Here is a 24,912-nt window from a genome sequence, read left to right on the forward strand (position 1 = left end):
TTGTTCCTATTAAATGCAGGACATGAGCACAATTGTAAGAGTTTTGTTCACTGATGTGCATAACATCTTCATTTCTGTCCCAGAAACCCACAAATCATAGGCCATCCATGCTTTAGCCCGGGATAACTATCATACTGTTACTACACTCTTCAACATTGAAACTGCAGCACCGGGAAGGAAAAGCCGGGAATTTATGGAAATCACAGGATGGATAGAAAAGTTAATGATTTGAAAATTTAGATTCTATTTTTTTTTTCAATATTTGCATAATATATTTACTAAGTATTGTGTATGGGTGTCACGTGCAGAAATCCCTGCACTTACAGCCTTGGCTGCTCACATTGAGGTTATTAACCCCTTTCCGACATATTAGTACGCATCACGTCGGCACCCCCTGTTCAGCGCGGGCTCCGGCGCTGAGCCCGCACTGAACTGGGCGCATGTCAGCTGATTTATACAGCTGACATGTGCACGCAACAGCTGGGGGGGGGGGGGGGGGGATCGCGATCCACCCGCGGCTGTAAACCAGTTAAATGCCGCTGTCAATCTCTGACAGCGGCATTTAACTTCCTGGAAGCGCGTCACTGACTCCGCCCATTGGTGACCCCGTCACATGATCGCGGGTCACCGATGGGTCGGCATGACAACCCAGGGTCTGCAGCAGACCCCTGTGGTTGTCATGTCTAGATTGCTATGAGCGCCGCCCAGTGGTCGGCACTCATAGCAAATGAGCATTTCTGCTATATACGGGCGATCTGCTCATCACCTCTATGTAGTAGAGGGGATCAGATAACTGCTGCTTCCATGGAGACTATTGCGACAAGCAGAAAGTGTAAAAACAATGTTTTTAAAAATATTAAAAAATATAAAAAGTTTAAATCACCCCCCTTTCGTCTCATTCAAAATAAAACAATAAAAAAAACCACATACATATATTTGGTATCGCCGCATTCAGAATTGCCCGATCTATCAATATAAAAAAAGAATTAATCCAATCGATAAACAGCGTAAAAAAGAAAAAAAATTCTAAATGCCAGAATTACGTTTTTTTTTTGTCGCTGCAACATTGCAATAACGGGCGATCAAAACATTGGGTCTACCCCAAAATGGTATCAAAGCCCGGCGCGCAAAAAATAAGCCCTCACCCAGCCCCAGATTCCGAAAAATTGAGACGCTACGGGTCTCAGAAAATGGCGACTTTTTTTTCTTTTTTTTTTTAAGCAAACTTTGGATTTTTTTCACTACTTAAGTAAAAAAGAACCTACACAGCTTTGGTGTCTATGAACTCGTAATGACCTGGAGAATAATAATGGCAGGTCAGTTTTGGCATTCAGTGAACGTGGTAAAACAACTGAGGAATTACATTTTTATTTTGCAATTTCACCGCACTTGGATTTTTTTTCCCGTTTTTCAGTACAGGCTATGGTAAAACCAGTGATAGCATTCAAAAGTACAACTCGTCCTGCAAAAAGTAAACCCTCACATGGCCATAATGACCAAAAAATAAAAAAGTTATGGCTCTGGGAACAAGGGGAGCCAAAAACAAAAATGCAGAAACAGAAAATGCTCCGGTCATTAAGGGGTTAATGGTTGTCTGAGGAATGCTATGCCACAATTAATACACTTGGGCACAAAAATCATCAAGATCCACTGCTGTCAGCTCCCTTTACAATTACCAACCAATGGCATCCCATAAGTGGTCAATGGGAGACAAGTCTGGAGATGCTGCAGGCCATGGTAGCATGTTTAAACCATGCAGGCTGCTCACAGTAACACGAGCAACATGTGGCCTGGCATTGTCATGTTGAAAAGGGCCTCCTAGGACACTTTGGAGAAATGGCTGTACCACTAGTTCCACCACCAAATCAAATTTAACACCGAGCGGTTAGTGTAGCTGGAATGAAGACTAAAGGGGTCAGAGTACTGTACATTATGCCACCCCACACCATAGTCCCTGGAGTAGGACTGGTGTGGTGTTCCCTCATGAAAGCCTGTCAATGATGTTGCTCTTGTGATCTCCAGACCACTGATAAGTCTCGCTTTTGTCTGGGATGCAATGATAGCCGGAGATTGAAGAGGATAGACCTCTATTCTAGAATCCATAGCTTTGCACCATGATGGCCTTTGAGAGTGGTGGTGTGAGGTCAATGGACCCCCTGTTGTTGGATGCCTGATTCGTAGTCCAATATTGTGCAGACGCCTTCTGATTATTTGTGTAGACACTGTTTGACACCTAAGCCTTGGTGTGTGATATCTAATTTCATTTACAGTAGAGAAAGTATTAATAGTGGAACAAGCGGTGCAACCACTTTTCCAAAGTGTCCCAGGAGCCGTTCTTTTCCAACACTGCAACACCAGGCTGCATGTTGCTTGGGCTACTGTGAGCAGCTTGTGTGGCCTAAATATGCTACCTTAACCTGAAGCGTCTCCAGACGTGTCTCCCATCAAGCACAACTGGGACATCATTGATCGGCAATAGCAAAGTAAACTGCCAGCAGAAGATCTTGATGATTTGTCCACGCGTATTCAGCACAGCAGAACATTCCTCAACCAAAAATGAAGCCCTCCCATGAAGATTTATTTTTCTAAATCTGTGTGTGTGTGTGTGTGTGTGTGTGTGTGTGTGTGTGTGTGTGTGTGTGTGTGTGTGTGTGTTAATATACTCACTTACCACCATCTTCTCTTGGTATCCAGCGCTGTTCTGCTCCTCTTCTCAGTGACTTCACCACTCTTTAGTCTCTCTGTATCTCTCTCTCTGTCAGGGATGTCAAACTCAAATACACTGAGGGCCAAAATTAAAAACTTGGTATTTATTAAAAAAAAACAAAAAAACCCCCAAAACCTTAATATTCGGTGGGGTCACAGAGGAGCATATCTCATAACTTTGCAAGCCTAACAGAGTAATTTTCCTCCTATTGAAGCCCCTTGATTGCCCTTTCATTGCCCCCATAAAGTATGATACCAACAAAAGTGCCCCCCAAAAACAGTATGATACCCTCACAGTGAATTCTTCCACAGTACCCACCACATGTATGGTATGATGACCCTACTGCACCCCTCCCTCAACTCCCCTGGCAAAGACCCCAACACAGTGTGATGCCCCAACTGTGATCCCCATACAGTATGATGGCCCCACACATAGTCCTCCATACAGAATAATGGACGCAAATAGTCCTCCAAAACAGAATAATCGCCCCACATACAGTTATATGAAAAAGTTTGGGCACCCCTATTAATCTTAAGCTTAATGTTTTTTAAAAATTGGTGTTTTTGCAACAGCTATTTCAGTTTGATATATGTAATAACTGATGGACACAGTAATGTTTCTGCCTTGAAATGAGGTTTATTGTACTAACAGAAAATGTGCAATCTGCATTCAAACAAAATTTGACAGGTGCATAAGTATGGGCACCTCACCAGAAAAGTGACATTAATATTTAGTAGATCCTCCTTTTGCAAAAATAACAGCCTCTAGTCGCTTCCTGTAGCTTTTAATGAGTTCCTGGATCCTGGATGAAGGTATTTTTGACCATTCCTCTTTACAAAACAATTCCAGTTCAGTTAAGTTTGATGGTCGCCGAGCATGGACAGCCATCTTCAAATGATCCCACAGATGTTCAATGATATTCAGGTCTGGGGACTGGGATGGCCATTCCAGAACATTGTAATTGTTCCTCTGCATGAATGCCTGAGTAGATTTGGAGCGATGTTTTGGATCATTGTCTTGCTGAAAGATCAATCCCCTGCGTAACTTCAACTTTATCACTGATTCTTGAACATTATTGTCAAGAATCTGCTGATACTGAGTGGAATCCATGCGTCCCTCAACTTTAACAAGATTCCCAGTGCCGACATTGGCCACACAGCCCCAAAGCATGATGGAACCTCCACCAAATTTTACTGTGGGTAGCAAGTGTTTTTCTTGGAATGCTGTGTTTTTTTGCCGCCATGCATAACGCCTTTTTGTATGACCAAACAACTCAATCTTGGTTTCATCAGTCCACAGGACCTTCTTTCAAAAAGAAATTGGCTTCTCCAAATGTGCTTTTGAATACCTCAGCCGACTCTGTTTGTGGCGTGCTTGCAGAAATGGCTTCTTTCGCATCACTCTCCCATACAGCTTCTCCTTGTGCAAAGTGCGTTGTATAGTTGACCGATGCACAGTGACACCATCTGCAGCAAGTTGATGCTGCAGCTCTCTGGAGGTGGTCTGAGGATTGTCCTTGACTGATCTCACCATTCTTCTTCTCTGCCTTTCTGATGTTTTTCTTGGCCTGCCACTTCTGGCCTTAACAAGAACTGTCCCTGTGTTCTTCCATTTCCTTACTATGTTCCTCACAGTGGAAACGGACAGGTTAAATCTCTGAGACAGCTTTTTGTATCCTTCCCCTGAACAACTATGTTGAACAATCTTTGTTTTCAAATCATTTGACAGTTGTTTTGAGGAGCCCATGATGCCACTCTTCAGAGGAGATTCAAACAGGAGAACAACTTTAAGTAGCTTTTCTCATGATTGCATACACCTGGCTATGAAGTTCAAAGCTCAATGAGGTTACAAAACCAAAAAAAGTGCTTTAGTAAGTCAGTAAAAAGTAGGTAGGAGTATTTAAAACAAGAAAATGATAAGGGTGCCCATATTTATGCACCTGTCAAATTTTGTTTGAATGCAGGTTGCACATTTTCTGTTAGTGCAATAAACTTCATTTCAAGGCAGAAACATTACTGTGTCCAACAGTTATTACATATATCAAACTGAAATAGCTGTTGCAAAAACACCAATTTTTATAAAACATTAAGCTTAAGATTAATAGGGGTGCCCAAACTTTCATATAACTGTAGTCCTCCATATGGTGTGGCAGGCCAAGTATAATCACCCTGAGGGCAAAATTTGGCCCACGGGCCAGAGTTTGGCACATGTGCTCTATATTCTATGCATGAGTCTGAAGTCTCTTTTGCAATAAAAACATATTTAGCCGCATTCTGATGCTCCATAGATTTACATTGTAGAAGCCACTTCCAGGACACACAGTGCAGCGTGACCTGACCAGTTTGCAGAGCGATGACGTCACCGAGAAGAGGAGAAGAACGGCACTGGATACCGGGAAGACAGCGAGTGGTGAGTATATGAATACACACACTACATACATAGATTTAGTAAACAAAATCTTCATGGGAGGGCTTAATAAAATCACTGATACAGCCAAAGCATGTAAGTGCGGGGATTTCCGTACGCGGCACTCATACTCAATTCTGAAGACACTGAAATGTTTTGAAAAATTTGTTTACATTTTTTTCATCATTTGCAGATTATTACCATGTCTATCCATCCTGTGATTGCCATAATTTCATTACTTTTCCATCTTGGTGTTGCAATTTTAATGTTGAGGAGCTTATGTACGATATATCATACATGTCAAACTCTGGCCCACAGGCCAAATCTGTATGGAGAACTTTGTGGAGCCCATTTATACTGTGTGGACGACTATGTTGGGCCCATTATACTGTATGGACGACTATGTTGGGCCCATTATTCTGTATGGATGACTATGTTGGGCCCATTATACTGCATGGACGACTATGTTGGGCCCATTATACTGCATGGACGACTATGTTGGGCCCATTATACTGCATGGACGACTATGTTGGGCCCATTATACTGCATGGACGACTATGTTGGGCCCATTATTCTGTATGGATGACTATGTTGGGCCCATTATACTGCATAGACGACTATGTTGGGCCCATTATCCTGCATGGACGACTATTTTGGGCCCATTATACTGCATGGACGACTATGTTGGGCCCATTGTACTGTATGGACGACTATGTTGGGCCCATTGTACTGTATGGACGACTATGTTGGGCCCATTGTACTGTATGGACGACTATGGTGGGCCCATTGTACTGTATGGACGACTATGTTGGGCCCATTGTACTGTATGGACGACTATGTTGGGCCCATTGTCCTGTATGGATGACTATGTTGGGCCCATTGTCCTGTATGTACGACTATGTTGGGCCTATTATACTGTTAGGACCACTATGTTGGGCCCATTATACTGTATGGACCACTATGTTGGGCCCATTATACTGTATGGACAACTATAAAGAAAAACCTGGAGGTCTGAACTGAAACGTAAATTGATGGGCATGCAAAATGTAAATGCATGTTCACACAAGGCCATTAGACAGAGAAAAACCAAAGACAAGAAAAATACCCAAATAACTGGAAGTAAATGGATAGATCGCACAGTGCAAAAATAATAATAAATAATAAAGGGTATTTAGTTAACATAATTTTGATCAAAATAATGTAAAAGCTATCCCGCCACGTCACGGCAACCCTTATGGGACAGTCCTAACTCTAATATTAAAAACCTTACCATTTGTAAAGTGACATACATATGACTAAATACCCTTTATTATTTATTATTATTTTTGCACTGTGTGATCTATCCATTTACTTCCAGTTATTTGGGTATTTTTCTTGTCTTTGGTTTTTCTCTGTCTAATGGCCTTGTGTGAACTTGCATTCACATTTTGCATGCCCATCAATTTACGTTTCAGTTCAGACCACCAGGTTTTTCTTTGTAGTTCAGTGTGCTTTAGTGCATATAAAAGGGTGTGGCCGCCCTTTGTCTCAGCTGAGACGCTCATTCTGCCCCGGGTCTATGCTTATACTAGGGATCCAGTCTCTCTGCCCTTGTCCATATGTATGTCACTTGACAAATGGTAAGGTTTTTAATATTAGAGTTAGGACTGCCCATAAGGGTTGCCGTGACGTGGCGGGATAGCTTTTACATTATTTTGATCAAAATTATGTTGTTAACTAAATACCCTTTATTATTTATTATTATTTTTGCACTGTGCGATCTATCCATTTACTTCCAGTTATTTGGGTATTTTTCTTGTCTTTGGTTTTTGTATGGACAACTATGTGAGGCCCATTATACTGTATAGAAGACTACTTGGGGCCCATTATACTGTATGTAGGACTATGTGGAGCCCATTGTACTGTATGGAGGACTATGTGGGGCCATTATTCTGTATGGAGGACTATGTGGGGCCCCTTATAATGAATGGAGGACTGTGTGGGGCCCATAATATTGAATGGAGGACTGTGTGGGGCCCATAATATTGAATGGAGGACTGTGTGGGGCCCATAATATTGAATGGAGGACTGTGTGGGGCCCATAATACTATAAGGAGGACTATGTGGGGCCCATTATACTGTATGAAGGACTATGTGGGGCCTATTATACTGTATGGAGGACTATGCGGGGCCTATTATTCTATATGGAGGACTATGTGGGGCCCATTATTCTGTATGGAGGACTATGTGGGATTACAGTTGGAGAATCCTACTGTGATGGGGTCACCATTCTTTGTCAGGGGGGTACAGTAGGGTCATCATACCATGCATGCAGAGGGTACTGTGGAGGAATTCACTTTGGGGGCACTTTTCTTTATATCATACTTCATTATCTGTATTATTTAAGGTTTTTATCCTTTATTACATATTTAAATTAGGCCAATGGACCACATGCTTTTACTGTTCTTAAATAACATTATAATATTCCAATATTTTATTCTAAGATCTATTAATTAAAATGTACTTTGTGGGGAAAACCCCTTTAAGCTTGTTTCCATATGAAAAAGTTTGTTATACTTGAAGATAAAGAAAAACTTTCCCAACTGTAGACTTATTTTTTTTAAAATAAATATTAAGGATGGCCGGTGACTTTGTCCAAGTTTTTAAATTTTGGCCCTCTGTGTATTTTAGTTTGACATCCCTGTAAACTAGATAGTAATTACTATAATACAGCCCCCAATGTACAAGAATATAACTACTATAATACAACAGAAATACACATCCAGATGCAGTCCAGCACTCGTGATGGTCAAATAAAATGGTAATCCAACAATCCAAAGAAAAATACAATTTACATGTGACGTATTTCGAGCAACATCTGTGCACTTAGTCATAACTTGCTAGCTAATGGCCCCGACATTGCATTAAACACGCAAGATGTGAATTGTATTTTTGTCTGGATTGCTGCTAGATTTTATGCATCTCTGAATAATTAAATATACCATTTATTATCATCATCACGAGTGCTATACTGCATCTTGCACATAAATGTGCTGATTTCCGAGGTTGTATCAATTCCAAGCACAGACTTTGCGTGAACTGGCTTCTTTCTCTATACCTCCTACTATAATACTGACTGCCCCCTATGTACAAGAATATAACTACTAGAATACTGGAGGAAAAAAGTAGAAATCCAGCAAAGGGGTCCTTAAAATAACAGGTTTATTGAAGATTCATTAAAAATCCAGTGTGAAATAGCATACGTGTTTCTGACACAACGGCCTTAATCACTGCATACCAATCAGCTATGGAATGTTTAAGGATGTGTAAGAAACGCGTATGCTATTCCACACTGGATTTTTAATGAATCTTCAATAAAGCTGTTATTTTAAGGACCCCTTTGCTGGATTTCTACATTTTTCCTGCAAGTGAACTCTTGCTGTACTACAATTGTTTATCCGAGCATCACGGATCTTTGTTCTGTGAGTGAGCTGATTTTTCTTTTATTGCTACTATAATAATTGTGCTGATTTCCGAGGTCTATACCTCCTACTATAACACTGCCCCCTATGTACAAGAATAGAACTACTATAATACTGCTCCTAAGTACAGGGATATAACTACTATAATACTGCCCCCTATGTACAAGAATATAACTACTATAATACTGCTCCTATGTACAAGAATATAACTACTATAATACAGCCCCTATGTAAAAGAATAGAACTACTATAATACTGCAATATATATACAAGAATATAACTACTATCATACTGTCCCCTATGTACAAGAATATAACTACTATAATACTGCCCACTATGTACAAGAATATAACTACTATAATACTGCCCATATGTACAAGAATATAACTACTATAATACCGCTTCCATGTTCAAGAATATAACTACTACTAGCTATTGAGCCCGTTCTACGCCCGGGTGGCAAGAATTTTTATTGGTATATGGTCTCCCATGCTGGTATGTGCTGACCCCATCCTGGTATTTGTGCTGCCCCCATCCTGTTATGTGCTGCCCTCATCCCTATCCTGGTACGCATGGCACCCCTCATCCCCAATCCTGGTACGCATGGCACCCCTCACCCTCAATCCTGGTACGCATGGCACCCCTCACCCTCAATCCTGGTACGCATGGCACCCCTCACCCTCAATCCTGGTACGCATGGCACCCCTCACCCCCAATCCTGGTACGCATGACACCCCTGACCCCCAATCCTGGTACGCATGGCACCCCTCACCACCAATCCTGGTACGCATGGCACCTCTCACCACTAATCCTGGTATGCATGGCACCCCTCATCCCTATCCTGGTAATCATGGCACGCCTCACCTCCAATCCTGGTATGCATGGCACCCCTCATCCCCAATCCGGGTATGCATGGCACCCTCATCCCCAATCCTGATATGCATGGCACCCCTCATCACCAATCCTGGCATGCATGGCACCCCTCATCTCCAATCCTGGCATGCATAGCCCCTCATCCGAATCCTGATATGCATGGCCCCCCCAGATCCCTATCCTGGTATGCATGGTACCCCTCATCCCCCAATTCTGGTATGCATGGTACCCCTCATCCCCCAATCCTGGTATGCATGGTACCCCTCAATCCCGGTAAGCATGGCACCCCCAATCCTGGTATGCATGGCACACCTCATCCCTGTTATAGCAGAAGATGAGGTCCCCCAAGTTCAAAGACCCCATCTATGCTGTATAAGTCTGACGGTTACTTTAGGTCAAAAACAACAACTAAATGTTCCTTCCTTGTATCAATAGAAACTAACGTGTCCTTGCTAGTCATCAGAAGTGTCTGATTAAATGTGTCTGATTAAATGTGTCTGATTAAATGTGTCTGAATAAATGTTTCAACTACAAACCTAGGCGTCACGAGAACAGAAACCAGCTTTTGTTTGCACAGCTAAATTGTATGATCGGACCATATATGGTAAATCCGTTTCTGCCTCCAGGGTGTATATAAACCCTATGCTTTGTAATAAAGTTAGAGTCTGTTGACACATACTACCTGTCTTGTGTCTTATTCTCTCCGGGCCTGTATACTAAAGGATAGAAGAACCAGAAAGCAATGACCACATCCCCAATCCTGGTATGCATGGCACCCCTCATTCCAATCCTGGTATGTATGGTACCCAACCCCTCATCCTAGTATGATTGGTACCCCTCATCCCCCAATCCTGGTATGCGTGGTACCCCTCATCCCCCAATCCTGGTATGCGTGGTACCCCTCATCCCCCAATCCTGGTATGCGTGGTACCCCTCATCCCCCAATCCTGGTATGCGTGGCCCCCTCACCCCCAATCCTGGTATGCGTGGCCCCCTCACCCCCAATCCTGGTATGCATGGTAACTGACCCCTCATCCTGGTATGCATGGTAACTGACCCCTCATCCTGGTATGCATGGTAACTAACCCCTCATCCTGGTATGCATGTTACCCAACCCCTCATCCTGGTATGCGTGGTACCCCTCATCCCCCAATCCTGGTATGCGTGGTACCCCTCATCCCCCAATCCTGGTATGCGTGGTACCCCTCATCCCCCAATCCTGATATGCGTGGTACCCCTCATCCCCCAATCCTGATATGCGTGGCCCCCTCATCCCCCAATCCTGATATGCGTGGCCCCCTCATCCCCCAATCCTGGTATGCGTGGCCCCCTCATCCCCCAATCCTGGTATGTGTGGCCCCCTCATCCCCCAATCCTGGTATGCGTGGCCCCCTCATCCCCCAATCCTGGTATGCGTGGCCCCCTCATCCCCCAATCCTGGTATGCGTGGCCCCCTCATCCCCCAATCCTGGTATGCGTGGCCCCCTCATCCCCCAATCCTGGTATGCGTGGCCCCCTCATCCCCCAATCCTGGTATGCGTGGCCCCCTCATCCCCCAATCCTGGTATGCGTGGCCCCCTCATCCCCCAATCCTGGTATGCGTGGCCCCCTCATCCCCCAATCCTGGTATGCGTGGCCCCCTCATCCCCCAATCCTGGTATGCGTGGCCCCCTCATCCCCCAATCCTGGTATGCGTGGCCCCTTCATCCCCCAATCCTGGTATGCGTGGCCCCCTCATCCCCCAATCCTGGTATGCGTGGCCCCCTCATCCCCCAATCCTGGTATGCGTGGCCCCCTCATCCCCCAATCCTGGTATGCGTGGCCCCCTCATCCCCCAATCCTGGTATGCGTGGCCCCCTCATCCCCCAATCCTGGTATGCGTGGCCCCCTCATCCCCCAATCCTGGTATGTGTGGTCCCTTCAATCCTGGTATGTGTGGCCCCCTCATCCCTCAATCCTGGTATGCGTGGCCCCCTCATCCCCCAATCCTGGTATGCGTGGCCCCCTCATCCCCCAATCCTGGTATGTATGGTACCCCTCATCCCCCAATCCTGGTATGTATGGTACCCCTCATCCCCCAATCCTGGTATGCGTGGCCCCCCTCATCCCCCAATCCTGGTATGCGTGGCCCCCTCATCCCCCAATCCTGGTATGCGTGGCCCCCTCATCCCCCAATCCTGGTATGCGTGGCCCCCTCATCCCCCAATCCTGGTATGTGTGGTCCCCTCATCCCCCCAATCATGGTATGTGTGGTCCCTTCAATCCTGGTATGCGTGGCCCCCTCATCCCTCAATCCTGGTATGAGTGGCCCCCTCATCCCTCAATCCTGGTATGTGTGGTACCCCTCATCCTGGTATGCGTGGTACCCCTCATCCCCCAATCCTGGTATGCGTGGTACCCCTCAACCCCCAATCCTGGTATGCGTGGCCCCCTCATCCCCCAATCCTGGTATGTGTGGTCCCTTCAATCCTGGTATGTGTGGCCCCCTCATCCCTCAATCCTGGTATGCGTGGCCCCCTCATCCCCCAATCCTGGTATGCGTGGCCCCCTCATCCCCCAATCCTGGTATGTATGGTACCCCTCATCCCCCAATCCTGGTATGTATGGTACCCCTCATCCCCCAATCCTGGTATGCGTGGCCCCCCTCATCCCCCAATCCTGGTATGCGTGGCCCCCTCATCCCCCAATCCTGGTATGCGTGGCCCCCTCATCCCCCAATCCTGGTATGCGTGGCCCCCTCATCCCCCAATCCTGGTATGTGTGGTCCCCTCATCCCCCCAATCATGGTATGTGTGGTCCCTTCAATCCTGGTATGCGTGGCCCCCTCATCCCTCAATCCTGGTATGAGTGGCCCCCTCATCCCTCAATCCTGGTATGTGTGGTACCCCTCATCCTGGTATGCGTGGTACCCCTCATCCCCCAATCCTGGTATGCGTGGTACCCCTCAACCCCCAATCCTGGTATGCGTGGTCCCCTCATCCCCCAATCCTGGTATGTGTGGTCCCTTCAATCCTGGTATGTGTGGCCCCCTCATCCCTCAATCCTGGTATGCGTGGCCCCCTCATCCCCCAATCCTGGTATGCGTGGCCCCCTCATCCCCCAATCCTGGTATGTATGGTACCCCTCATCCCCCAATCCTGGTATGTATGGTACCCCTCATCCCCCAATCCTGGTATGTATGGTACCCCTCATCCCCCAATCCTTGTATGCGTGGCCCCCCTCATCCCCCAATCCTGGTATGCGTGGCCCCCTCATCCCCCAATCCTGGTATGCGTGGCCCCCTCATCCCCCAATCCTGGCATGTGTGGCCCCCTCATCCCCCAATCCTGGCATGTGTGGCCCCCTCATCCCCCAATCCTGGCATGTGTGGCCCCCTCATCGCCCAATCCTGGCATGTGTGGCCCCCTCATTCCCCAATCCTGGTATGCATGGTACCCCTCATCCCCCAATTCTGGTATGCGTGGTCCCCTCACCCCTCAATCCTGGTATGCATGGTACTCCTCTGAACACATACAAAAAAAATAAACACTTATACTCACCTTTATTAACTGTGCTCCAGCGCTGCTGTGCCCTGTTCTGCCGGAGGCCGGGGGAGGAGTGCGGCGCCGGAGCACCGCGCTGTCTGGCGCCATTTTGCTAAAGACACACTGCAAATGTGTCTTCAGTAAAATGGCGCCGGATAGCGCTATGCGCATGCACCGATTCCGACGCCTTCACTCCTGCCCCGAACTCCGGCCAGAAGAGAGGCGCTGCGGCAACGCTCCTCCCGGTCAGGTAAGTATGTAAGTATAGCGCCGGAGATCGCGGTATGCGTTCAGTGTCTACACATACCGAGATCTCCGGCGCCATACACTCCTCTTACCTGTAACTGCTCCATGCATTCTTCTGTCTGGAGCCAGACTGCGCGTCGCGAATGTGCAGTCTATAAAGGCTTCAGACAGAGGGACGCTTGGCCGATTATATTATAGATAAAACTGCTCCCTATGTACAAGAATATAACTACTATAATACTGCTCCTATGTACAAGAATATAACTACTATAATACTGCCTCCTATGTAAAAGAATATAACTACTATAATACTGCCTCCTATGTACAAGAATATAAGCACTATAATACTGCTCCTATGTACAAGAATATAACTACTACTAGATGGTGGCCCGATTCTAACGCATCGGGTATTCTAGAATATGTATGCGGCCGACCGGGCGCGACTAATCAGCGAAGCAGTGTTTAAATGGGTTGTGCACTACTTTAAATTAACCCCCCAATGTATCCCCCCGGGGCCCCTAATGAATTTTGTAATTACGTCATGTTGTCAATACTGCTTGTGACAACATCGCTGATCACGCACAGCCAGAACGTAATTCCCCCGGCTGCAGCCGGCTCTTGCTTCCGCTTACATCACGACTATTTGCGGCTGCAGACAGGGGTCTCCTGTTCTGCGTACCACAGTGAATGACGGGCTGTGGGCGGAGTTACCCCCCATTGTGTCACACCCAGCATCCACCGCGCGCTCTGTTAATGAATGCGCGTGTGGTGGATGCCGGGTGTGACGGGATGGGGGATAACCCCGTCCACAGCCCATCACTCACCGTGGAACGCGAAACAGGAGACCCCTTGGCTGCAGCCGCAAATAGTCGTGACATAAGTGGAAGCAAGAGCCAGCTGCCACCGGGGGTCACATACTGCCTGTGCGCGGTGACCCGAGTATAAGCCGAGACCCCTAATTTTACAACAAAAAACTGGGAAAATTTATTGACTTGAGTATAAGCCTAGGGTGGGAAATGCAGCAGCTACTGTTAAATTTCCATATCCTGGTATGTATGGCTCCCTCATCCCCTAATTGTGGTTTGTAAGGCTCCGTCATTCCCCTAATCCTAGTTTGTATGGCCCCCTTATCTTGGCTTGTACGGCCCCCTCATCCTGGCTTGTATGGCCCCCTCATCCTGGTTTTGTATGACCTCCTCATTCCCCCATCCCCACAGCACAGTTAAAAAAAATATGACCCATTTGAAGACAGGAAGCGTAAATCGTGATAACTTGCAGTAAAGAAGTATCTGTTCAGCGCGCTGTGACTGGCAGAACGTGTTCAGTAAACGTGACAGAAGTACATCACACACTGTGACTGACAAAACATGTTCAGTACGTCATGGGCAGTTGGTGAATCACATGGCCACATGGGCGGAGTCAGCCCTGCTATCTCCCGATGGTGGCGTACTTATTTTAAATCCGGTGCCAATTGGCTGGAGAGCGGTGTTTAAACTTGGCGCTAATATCGCTGATTGGTTGCGGCCGCGACCAATCAGCGAACCGTCTTAGTGAGGACCGGGGAGCGGCGCTGCCTGTGCGGGTACTTCCGCTGCGAGCAGCCAGGAGATGACCGGCGCTAGGTCATCTCCCGACAAAATCGCCGCTGACCTCCATGCGGGAAATGAGCCGCTAACGGCCACCATCTTGTTTTGAAATCCCGCGTCGCTGACTAGCAGTGGCCGGACCAAACAGCGACGCGGGATTTCCTGGACGGACAGACAGGATAAGCCGATTATATACTAGATAATACTGGTCCTACAAGAGTATAACTACTATAATACTGCCCCCTATGTTAAAGAATATAACTACTATAATACTGCCCCTATGTACAAGAATATAACGACTATAATACTGCCCCTATGTACAAGAATATAACTACTATAATACTGCCCCCCTGTACTAGAATATAACTACTATAATACTGCTCCTATGTACAAGAATATAACTACTATAATACTGCCCCCCTGTACTAGAATATAACTACTATAATACTGCCCCCTATGTACAATATAACTACTATAATACTGCCCCTATATACAAGAATATAACTATTATAATACTGCCCCCTATGTAAAAGAATATAACTACTATAATACTGTTCCTATGTACTTGAATATAACTACTATAATACTGCCCCCCTATGTAAAAGAATATAACTACTATAATACTGCCTCTATGTACAAGAATATAACTACTATAATACTGCCCCTATGTACAAGAATATAACTACTATAATAATGCTCCCTATGTACAAGAATATAACTACTATAATACTGCCCCTATGTACAAGAATATAACTACCATAATACTGCTCCTATGTACAAGAATATAACTACTATAATACTACCCCTATGTACAAGAATATAACTACTCTAATACTGCCCCTATGTACAAGAATATAACTATTATAATACTGCCCCCCTGTACTAGAATATAACTACTATAATACTGCTCCTATGTACAAGAATATAACTACTATAATACTCACCCCCTGTACTAGAATATAACTACTATAATACTGCCCCCTATGTACAAGAATATAACTACTATAATACTGCCCCTATATACAAGAATATAACTACTATAACACTGCTCCTATGTACAAGAATATAACGACTATAATACTGCCCCTATGTACAAGAATATAACTACTATAATACTGGTCCTACAAGAATATAGTAGTGCCCTATTTGGATAATACTTTGGGTCTGAATAAGTAGAAGAATTTCCATACCGAACAGTTCATGTTTTTATCTCAAACAATTTTCTAAAATTGTAAAGTGCTGTGGAATATGTTGGCATGATAAAAATAAAAATTATTATTATTATTTTTGGTGAGACTTTTTACAGCCGATATAACAAAATCCATTCAGGACAAGGCCAAAGCAAAGTTAAGAAAAAAAAAAAGAGTTGTCCATTAGTGATTGATTATGAGAAGTAGTATTTCTGAAGTTGATCTGGCATCTATTGGCAAGAGCAAGATATAACAATGTGTTTTACAGGGAAACTGTCAGGTCATTTTTAGTAGGATACGAATAGTATTCTTAAATGGCTGGTGCAGTCCTTTCAGAATACGTAACTATTATTACTTTACCTTCTTATGTTTTCTTGTAGACTTCCCTTGTAGCGATCTGACCTAGTCCGGTCAATTACAGTCTTGTGCTTGCTAATTGTAGCGTCGGCGTCCCTGCCCTCTGCTAGGCAGGGACGCTGTTCCCCTTACCTCTCTGCTCCGAGCCCGGCGTCCTCCTCCCGCTCTGCTGGCAGCGCGCGCTCCTTCCCGGCCACGGTGCTTAGGGCGCGCGCGCTCCCCCCCTCTTAAAGGGGCCGCGCGCGCCGTCCTAAGGAGTCCCCGGCCAATGGCCGGAGGACTTCACCATATATAAGGCACCTCCTCCAAAATGGAGGTGCCCGAGCAATGTTGTTGCACTGTTCACTACTCCGCTTCAGCCCTCAGGTCCCGTTTCCAGTTACCTGCCAGTTTCCTGCCAGATTGCTGTCTGATTCCTGCCTGTTATCCGCTTACCTGCTTGCTAGCCTGAGCTCCGACGGTCTGCCTTCCGACACCTGTCAGTCTGTCTATGGACCAGCTTGCCCGCTCACCTGGGAGCGCCCACCTGCTACCTGTCTGCTAGCCTACCTGGAGGCTCCGCCGTCACGTGCTATGACCACCTGCCAGTCCAGAGACTCTTGCCCGCTCACCTGGGAGCGCTCATCTGCTACCTGCCTGTTAGCCTACCTGGAGGCTCCGCCGTCACGTGCTGTGACCACCTGCCAGTCCAGAGACTCTTGCCCGCTCACCTGGGAGCGCTCATCTGCTACCTGCCTGTTAGCCTACCTGCAGGCTCCGCCGTCACATGCTGTGACCACCTGCTTATCCAGAGACTCTCGCCTGCTCACCTGGGAGCACACAACTGCCATCTGCCTGCTAGCCTACCTGGAGGCTCAGCCGTCACAGGTCGTACCTACCCTTTACCCAGAGACTGTCCCGGTCACTTGCCGTGACCTCCTGCCCGTTCACCCAGAGACTGTCCTGGTCACTTGCCGTGACCTCCTGCCCGTTCACCCAGAGACTGCCCCGGTCACTTGCTGTGACCCCTTGCCCGTTTACCCAGAGACTGTACCGGTCACCTGCTGTGACTACCTGCCTGTCTTCCCTGGTCGCCACCCGCTTCCTTACAAGGACCGCCCCCTTGTATAAGTTGCTCAGAGGTTCCGCCTCCCAGACCCGTTACAGTTTGCTCGGGCCATGGAACCCGGTGGCACCCAAGCTCCCTCGCTCTCGGACCTTTGTCATGAACTGTCCCGTCAGAGGTCCCAACAGGAGTCCATCCTGAGTCACCTGCGGAATGTCAATTCTCGCCTGGACACTCTGACTGCTCCACCAGCAACCACCGCTAGTGTCTTGACTCGCAACCCGGCAGCTCCGCTGCCCACCAATACCATGGTATCCTGCTCCGGACCCCGGCTTTCTGCACCTCCTCGCTTCGGAGGCGACTCCGCTCTGGCTCGGGGCTTCATAAACCAGTGCACCGTGCACTTTGAACTCCTGTCCCACCAGTTTAACTCCGACCGGGCCAAAGTAGCCTTCATCATGTCCCATCTCACGGGGGAGGCACTGGCTTGGCTAAATCCTCTATGGGAGAGAGGAGACCCCCTGGTGTCCGACTTGCCTGCCTTTCTCACGGCTTTCCGGGAAGTCTTCGACGAACCCGGACGGAAGACCTCATCCGCATCGTCTCTGCTACGCCTCCGTCAGGGAAGTCTCACCGTGGGCCAATATGCCATACGGTTCCGTACCCTTGCCTCGGAGCTGGCCTGGGATAACGACGCTCTGGTGTCTGTCTTCTGGGAGGGTCTGTCCGGCCGTATTAAAGATGAACTCGCCGGTCGGGACATTCCTACCACTCTCGATGACTTAATAACTCTTGCCACCCGGATTGACCTACGGTTCCAGGAGCGTGCCAAAGAGGTCACCCGTGAGAGGAGGTTTCCACATCTAGCTCCTACCTTACAGAAACCCGTCACTTCCTCCGTTTCTCCCCAGGTACACTCTCCTGAGCCTATGCAGGTCGACCAGACCAAGATGGTCAAAACCCGTCAGGACTTACGCCGTGCCGAGGGGAGCTGCTTCTACTGTGGCAGCAAGGAGCACCGGATCCGTACCTGCCCGGAGAGGTCGGGAAACGCCTGTGTCTAGGTTCGCTCAGAGAGGTCGACCTAGACAAGAATAAATCCTCTCCATCTCTGCTGCTGTCAGTCTCAATTATCTGCGGGAAGAACCGTTTTTTCGAACTAGCCCAACTTGACTCTGGAGCAGCCGGGAATCTTATTTCACAGTCCCTGGTAGAAAAACACCGCATTCCCACCAAACCTTTGGCTGTACCCTTATCTGTCGCTGCCGTGGATGGGGGCCTCTTACCACGTCCCATCCAACTCATCACCGAATCCATTACTCTGCAGGTGGGAATGCTGCATTCTGAGAGCATCTCTTTTCATGTTCTGCCTGGACTCTCTCACGCCCTCTTACTAGGCCTACCTTGGCTCCAGAGACATGCACCCGTGCTTGACTGGAGGACCGGAGAAGTCCTTCGTTGGGGACAGGACTGCCATAAGACTTGTTTGGTTCCCGTTCATCCCGTCCGTCCTTCTCCTACCCCAACTAATCTACCTGGACTTCCGATTCCTTATTGGTCATTTGCTGATGTCTTTAATAAAAAGGAGGCAGAGACTTTACCCCCTCATAGACCATACGACTGTCCTATCGACCTGTTACCCGGTACTACGCCTCCCCGTGGGCGTATTTACCCATTGTCCGCTGCTGAGACCCGGTCGATGTCCGAATATATTGAGGAGAATCTGGCCCGGGGATTCATCCGGAAATCTTCCTCCCCGGCGGGAGCAGGCTTCTTTTTCGTTAAAAAGAAGGACGGCTCTCTCCGTCCCTGTATAGACTATAGAGGCCTTAACCAGATCACGGTGAAGAATAAGTACCCCCTTCCGCTCATTCCGGAGTTATTTGATCGTCTGAGGGGGGCTAGAATCTTCACCAAACTGGACCTCCGTGGGGCGTACAACCTGGTCCGTATCCGTCAGGGGGATGAATGGAAGACTGCATTCAACACCCGGGACGGCCACTATGAATATCTGGTAATGCCCTTTGGTCTCTGTAATGCTCCTGCCGTCTTTCAAGAGTTGGTTAATGACATCTTCCGGGACCTTCTCTACTCCTGCGTAGTGGTGTACCTGGACGACATCTTGGTCTTCTCTCCGGATCTCCAGACTCACCGGAGGGATGTTCGTCAGGTCCTGCTCAGGCAGAATCACCTCTTCGCTAAATATGAGAAGTGCCTCTTTGAGCAGACCTCGCTTCCGTTTTTGGGCTACATTATTTCTCAGACCGGCCTCCGAATGGATCCAGAGAAACTGTCTGCCATCGAGAAATGGCCTCGACCGGAGGGGTTGAAGGCTATTCAGCGGTTCCTGGACTTCGCCAACTACTACCGCCTCTTCATACCGCACTTCTCTTCCCAGACTGCCCCAATTTCCGCGCTCACCCGTAAGGGCACTAATCCCAGAGAGTGGCCGCCCGAAGCAGAGGAGGCCTTTCTTTCCTTAAAACAGGCCTTCTCTTCCGCCCCGGTGCTGCATCGCCCGGACGGCAACAAGCAGTTCTTCCTGGAAGTTGACGCCTCCTCCTCTGGAGCCGGAGCGGTACTTACCCAAAAATCGTCTTCCGGGAGAATGGTAACTTGTGGCTTCTTCTTCAAACTCTTCTCCTCTTCTGAGCGCAACTATTCCATAGGAGACCGAGAGTTATTGGCCATCAAGCTGGCATTGGAGGAGTGGCGTTACCTACTCGAGGGGGCTCTTCACCCGGTAATAATCTACACTGACCACAAGAACTTGGCTTACCTCCAGCATGCCCAGAGACTTAACCCGCGCCAAGCCCGGTGGTCCTTGTTTTTTGCTCGCTTTGATTTTGTTCTTCATTTTCGCCCGGCTGACAAAAACATCAAAGCAGACGCCTTGTCCCGATCCTTTCTGGTGTCCGATCTCGAGGAAGAACCCAAACATATCATCGATCCCGCCAGAGTAATGCAAGTGGCTCCCGTGAGTCTAAATCGTCTCCCTCCCGGTAAGACGTTCGTTTCAGTACCTGATCAGGAGAAGATCCTACACTGGGGCCATTCGTCTAAACTAGCTGGCCACGCCGGTCAGAAAAAGACCCTCCAGCTTATTACCCGGCACTACTGGTGGCCTACCCTGCACAAGGACGTAATAGACTTGTTTCTGCCTGTGTGTCCTGCGCCCGCAACAAGGTCCCGAGACACCTGCCAGCCGGTCGCCTCCTTCCGCTTCCTGTGCCTGCTGCCCCCTGGCAGCATATTGCTATGGACTTCATAACTGATCTCCCCGTCTCTGCCGGTTGTACGGTCATTTGGGTGGTCGCTGACCGCTTTTCCAAGATGGCTCACTTTATTCCCCTGCCAGGCCTCCCGTCTGCACCCGAGCTGGCTAAAGACTTTATCCGCCACATCTTCCGTCTTCATGGCCTGCCCCTCCACATCGTGTCGGATCGTGGGGTACAGTTCACCTCACGTTTCTGGAGAGCCACTTGTAAATTGCTAGACGTCACCCTGGACTTCTCCTCCGCTTACCACCCACAGTCTAATGGTCAAGTGGAGCGGATCAATCAGATCCTGACCAGTTACCTCCGGCACTTCGTTAATGCCCACCATTCTGACTGGGTGGATCTCCTGCCATGGGCCGAATTCTCTTACAACAATCACGAGAGCGAATCTTCCTCCAAATCCCCGTTTTTTGTAGTCTTCGGTCAGCATCCTCGGATCCCATTTCCCGTCTCCACCTCGGTGGATAATCCGGCTGCGGAATCTCTTGTTAACAAATTTTCCTCCTTGTGGGAGAGTACCCGGTCCGCACTCCTTCAGTCGTCCGAGCGTATGAAAAGACATGCTGACAAAAAACGTCTGGATCCTCCTCAATTCCGTCCAGGGGATAAGGTCTGGCTCTCGTCCAAGTATGTCCGGCTCAAGATTCCTTCCTATAAGTTAGGGCCTCGGTTCATCGGTCCTCTGGAGGTCATCAGTCAGATCAACCCGGTGGCCTATAAATTGAAACTCCCGGGCAACTTGCAGATCCCTAACTCCTTCCATGTATCTCTCCTCAAACCCGTGGTACTTAACTCTTTTTCCAAGTCTACAGGTACGCCTCCTGCTCCGGTTTCCGCTGAAAACGAGTTTGAGGTAGAGAACATTCTGGCCACAAAAAGGGTAAGAGGAAAGACCTTTTTTCTAGTAGATTGGAAGGGGTTTGGTCCTGAAGAGAGAACGTGGGAGCCCCGGGAGAACATCCATGCCCCTCTCATCCTTGCTAAATTTCTGTCTGGCCTAAAAAAGGGGGGGCCTAAAGGGGGGGGTACTGTAGCGTCGGCGTCCCTACCCTCTGCTAGGCAGGGACGCTGTTCCCCTCACCTCTCCGCTCCGAGCCCGGCGTCCTCCTCCCGCTCTGCTGGCAGAGCGCGCTCCTTCCCGGCCACGGTGCTTAGGGCGCGCTCCCCCCCTCTTAAAGGGGCCGCGCGCGCCGTCCTAAGGAGTCCTCCGGCCATTGGCACCTCCTCCAAAATGGAGGTGCCCGAGCAATGTTGTTGCACTGTTCACTACTCTGCTTCAGCCCTCAGGTCCCGTTTCCAGTTACCTGCCAGTTTCCTGCCAGATTGCTGTCTGATTCCTGCCTGTTATTCGCTTACCTGCTTGCTAGCCTGAGGTCCGACGGTCTGCCTTCCGACACCTGTCAGTCTGTCTATGGACCAGCTTGCCCGCTCACCTGGGAGCGCCCACCTGCTACCTGTCTGCTAGCCTACCTGGAGGCTCCGCCGTCACGTGCTCTGACCACCTGCCAGTCCAGAGACTCTTGCCCGCTCACCTGGGAGCGCTCATCTGCTACCTGTCTGCTAGCCTACCTGGAGGCTCCGCCGTCACGTGCTGTGACCACCTGCCAGTCCAGAGACTCTTGCCCGCTCACCTGGGAGCGCTCATCTGCTACCTGCCTGTTAGCCTACCTGGAGGCTCCGCCGTCACGTGCTGTGACCACCTGCCAGTCCAGAGACTCTTGCCCGCTCACCTGGGAGCGCTCATCTGCTACCTGCCTGTTAGCCTACCTGCAGGCTCCGCCGTCACATGCTGTGACCACCTGCTTATCCAGAGACTCTCGCCTGCTCACCTGGGAGCACATATCTGCCATCTGCCTGCTAGCCTACCTGGAGGCTCAGCCGTCACAGGTCGTACCTACCCTTTACCCAGAGACTGTCCCGGTCACTTGCCGTGACCTCCTGCCCGTTCACCCAGAGACTGCCCCGGTCACTTGCTGTGACCCCTTGCCCGTTTACCCAGAGACTGTCCCGGTCACCTGCTGTGACTACCTGCCTGTCTTCCCTGGTCGCCACCCGCTTCCATACAAGGACCGCCCCCTTGTATAAGTTGCTCAGAGGTTCCGCCTCCCAGACCCGTTACACTAGTCAAGTGTATGTAAATGCAAAGTCTATATTTAACCCTAACCCCGCCCAACTCTCTACACTGACTCTTGCGCTCGCACAATGCCTCCTTCGGACTGTGCATGCCTGGTTTAATTTACTCCTGAGGGCACTGACTCTGCACTGCAGAGTGCCGACGTCGCGTCGGGCGAGTGCCGACGTCGCGTCGGGCGAGTGCCGACGTCGCGTCGGGCATCAATGCACTAGGGAAACAGAAAGACATAGAAATTCAAAATGCCGGATTCTTATCTTTGTCCATTACTTTGATATTGATGACCCATTTTTAGGATAGGTCATCAGTATTAGATTGTTGGGTGTCCTACACTGATCAGCTATTATCAGTACTGGCGGCAGCTAGACGTAAACAGCTCCGGCTCCATACAAGGTTTACACCTGGCTGTCGTCAGTGCGGATAATAGCTGATCAGTGTAGGTGCCGGGTGTTGGACTCCCTCCGGTCTGATACTGATGGCCGATTTTAAAGAGAGTTCATCAATGTCAAAGTGGTGGACACATAACCTTATATGAATGCGGCTTATTACACCAGTATGGTTTATATAGGTACAGCTGTCCGACTCTTCCATACATTTCCTGTACTCCAAATGAGTTTGTTCTGATATCAACACAGCTGAGGGCAGACAAATTTACTGAGGAATAGTCAGAGTTTGGAAACTATACAAATTCCCTAACAAAGTGATCTTCAAAGTTTCACAACTTTCAATGCTTGACAAAATAATAATAAAAAAATGTAGTAATTCTTTATGATTCTGTTGTGTGAAACAATTAAGCAAGATTGCAAGGTTTTGGAACAGCAGTAAGATGGGAGGAAGAACAATGAAACATAAAATGAAAAGAAAACCCTTCCTACTGGTGAGGACCCAGCGGTCAGGGTGCACATTGGCACAAATGACAAAGTTAGAGGTAGGTGGAAGGTCCTTAAAGATGATTTCAGGGAATTAGGCTGCAAGCTGAAAGCAAGGACCTCCAAGGTGGTATTCTCTGAAATAATACCGGTACTACGTGCCACGCCAGAGAGGCAATGGGAGATTAGGGAGATAAATAAGTGGCTCAAGACCTGGTGTAGGAAGGAGGGATTTGGGTTCCTGGAGAACTGGGCCGACTTCTCAGTTGGCTACAGACTCTACGCTAGGTACCGCCTGCACCTTAATGGGGAGGGTGCAGCTGTGCTGGGGGAGAAAATGGCTAGAAGGTTGGAGGAGTGTTTAAACTAGGGATTGGGGGGGGAGGGTATTCATTTTATAGGTGGGGAAGATAGTGCAGATAGTGACCTGGGCACAAATAAAGAAATTGGGGGTGGGGTTAGAACAGTCAATAAAGTAAGAAGGAATATAGGTACAGAGAGATACATAAAATTCATGTACACTAATGCCAGAAGCCTCACCAACAAAATGGAGGAATTAGAATTAATTTTGTTGGAAAATAATTATGACATGGTAGGGATATCTGAGACGTGGCTGGACGAGACCAATGACTGGGCAGTTAATTTACAGGGCTATAGTCTGTTCAGAAATGACCATACAAACAAGCGAGGGGGGGTGTTTATATGTTAAATCATCCTTAAAACCTGTCTTGCGGGAGGATATATGTGAATCTAATGAAAATGTAGAGTCCCTGTGGGTGGAGATAAGGGGAGGGGGAAAAAATAATAAATTACTGATAGGGCTTTGTTATAAGTCTCCAAAAATAATGGAAGCAGCGGAGAATATCCTCATAAAGCAAATAGATGAAGCAGCGACTCAAGGAGAAGTCATTATTATGGGAGACTTCAACTACCCTGAAATACATTGGGGGACAGAAACATGTAGTTCAAGCAATGGTAATAGGTTTTTGACAACTATGAGAGACAATTACCTTTCACAACTGGTTCAGGACCCAACAAGAAGGGGGGCACTGCTAGACCTAATATTAACCAATAGGGTTAATAGTGGGTAATAGTGATCACAAAATAATAAGTTTTCATGTAAACTTTAATAAGATGTGTTGTAGAGGGGTTACAAGGACACTAAACTTCAGGAAGGCAAATTTCCAACGGTTAAGAGATGATCTTAGTGCAATAAACTGGGACGATATCCTGAGACAT

General features: G+C 48.0%; 1 protein-coding gene across 9 annotated transcripts in view; it reads right to left on the bottom strand.

The window, feature by feature from the left end:
- The window catches only part of KCNAB2 (potassium voltage-gated channel subfamily A regulatory beta subunit 2), a 222,852-nt gene that overhangs the window by 86,346 nt on the left and 111,594 nt on the right, over nt 1–24,912 (bottom strand). The gene's annotated exons all lie outside the window — the stretch shown is intronic.

The sequence above is a fragment of the Phyllobates terribilis genome, unplaced genomic scaffold (genome assembly GCF_046119375.1).
Source record: "Phyllobates terribilis strain yellow unplaced genomic scaffold, ASM4611937v1 Scaffold_12__6_contigs__length_324123572, whole genome shotgun sequence".
NCBI lineage: Eukaryota > Metazoa > Chordata > Amphibia > Anura > Dendrobatidae > Phyllobates > Phyllobates terribilis.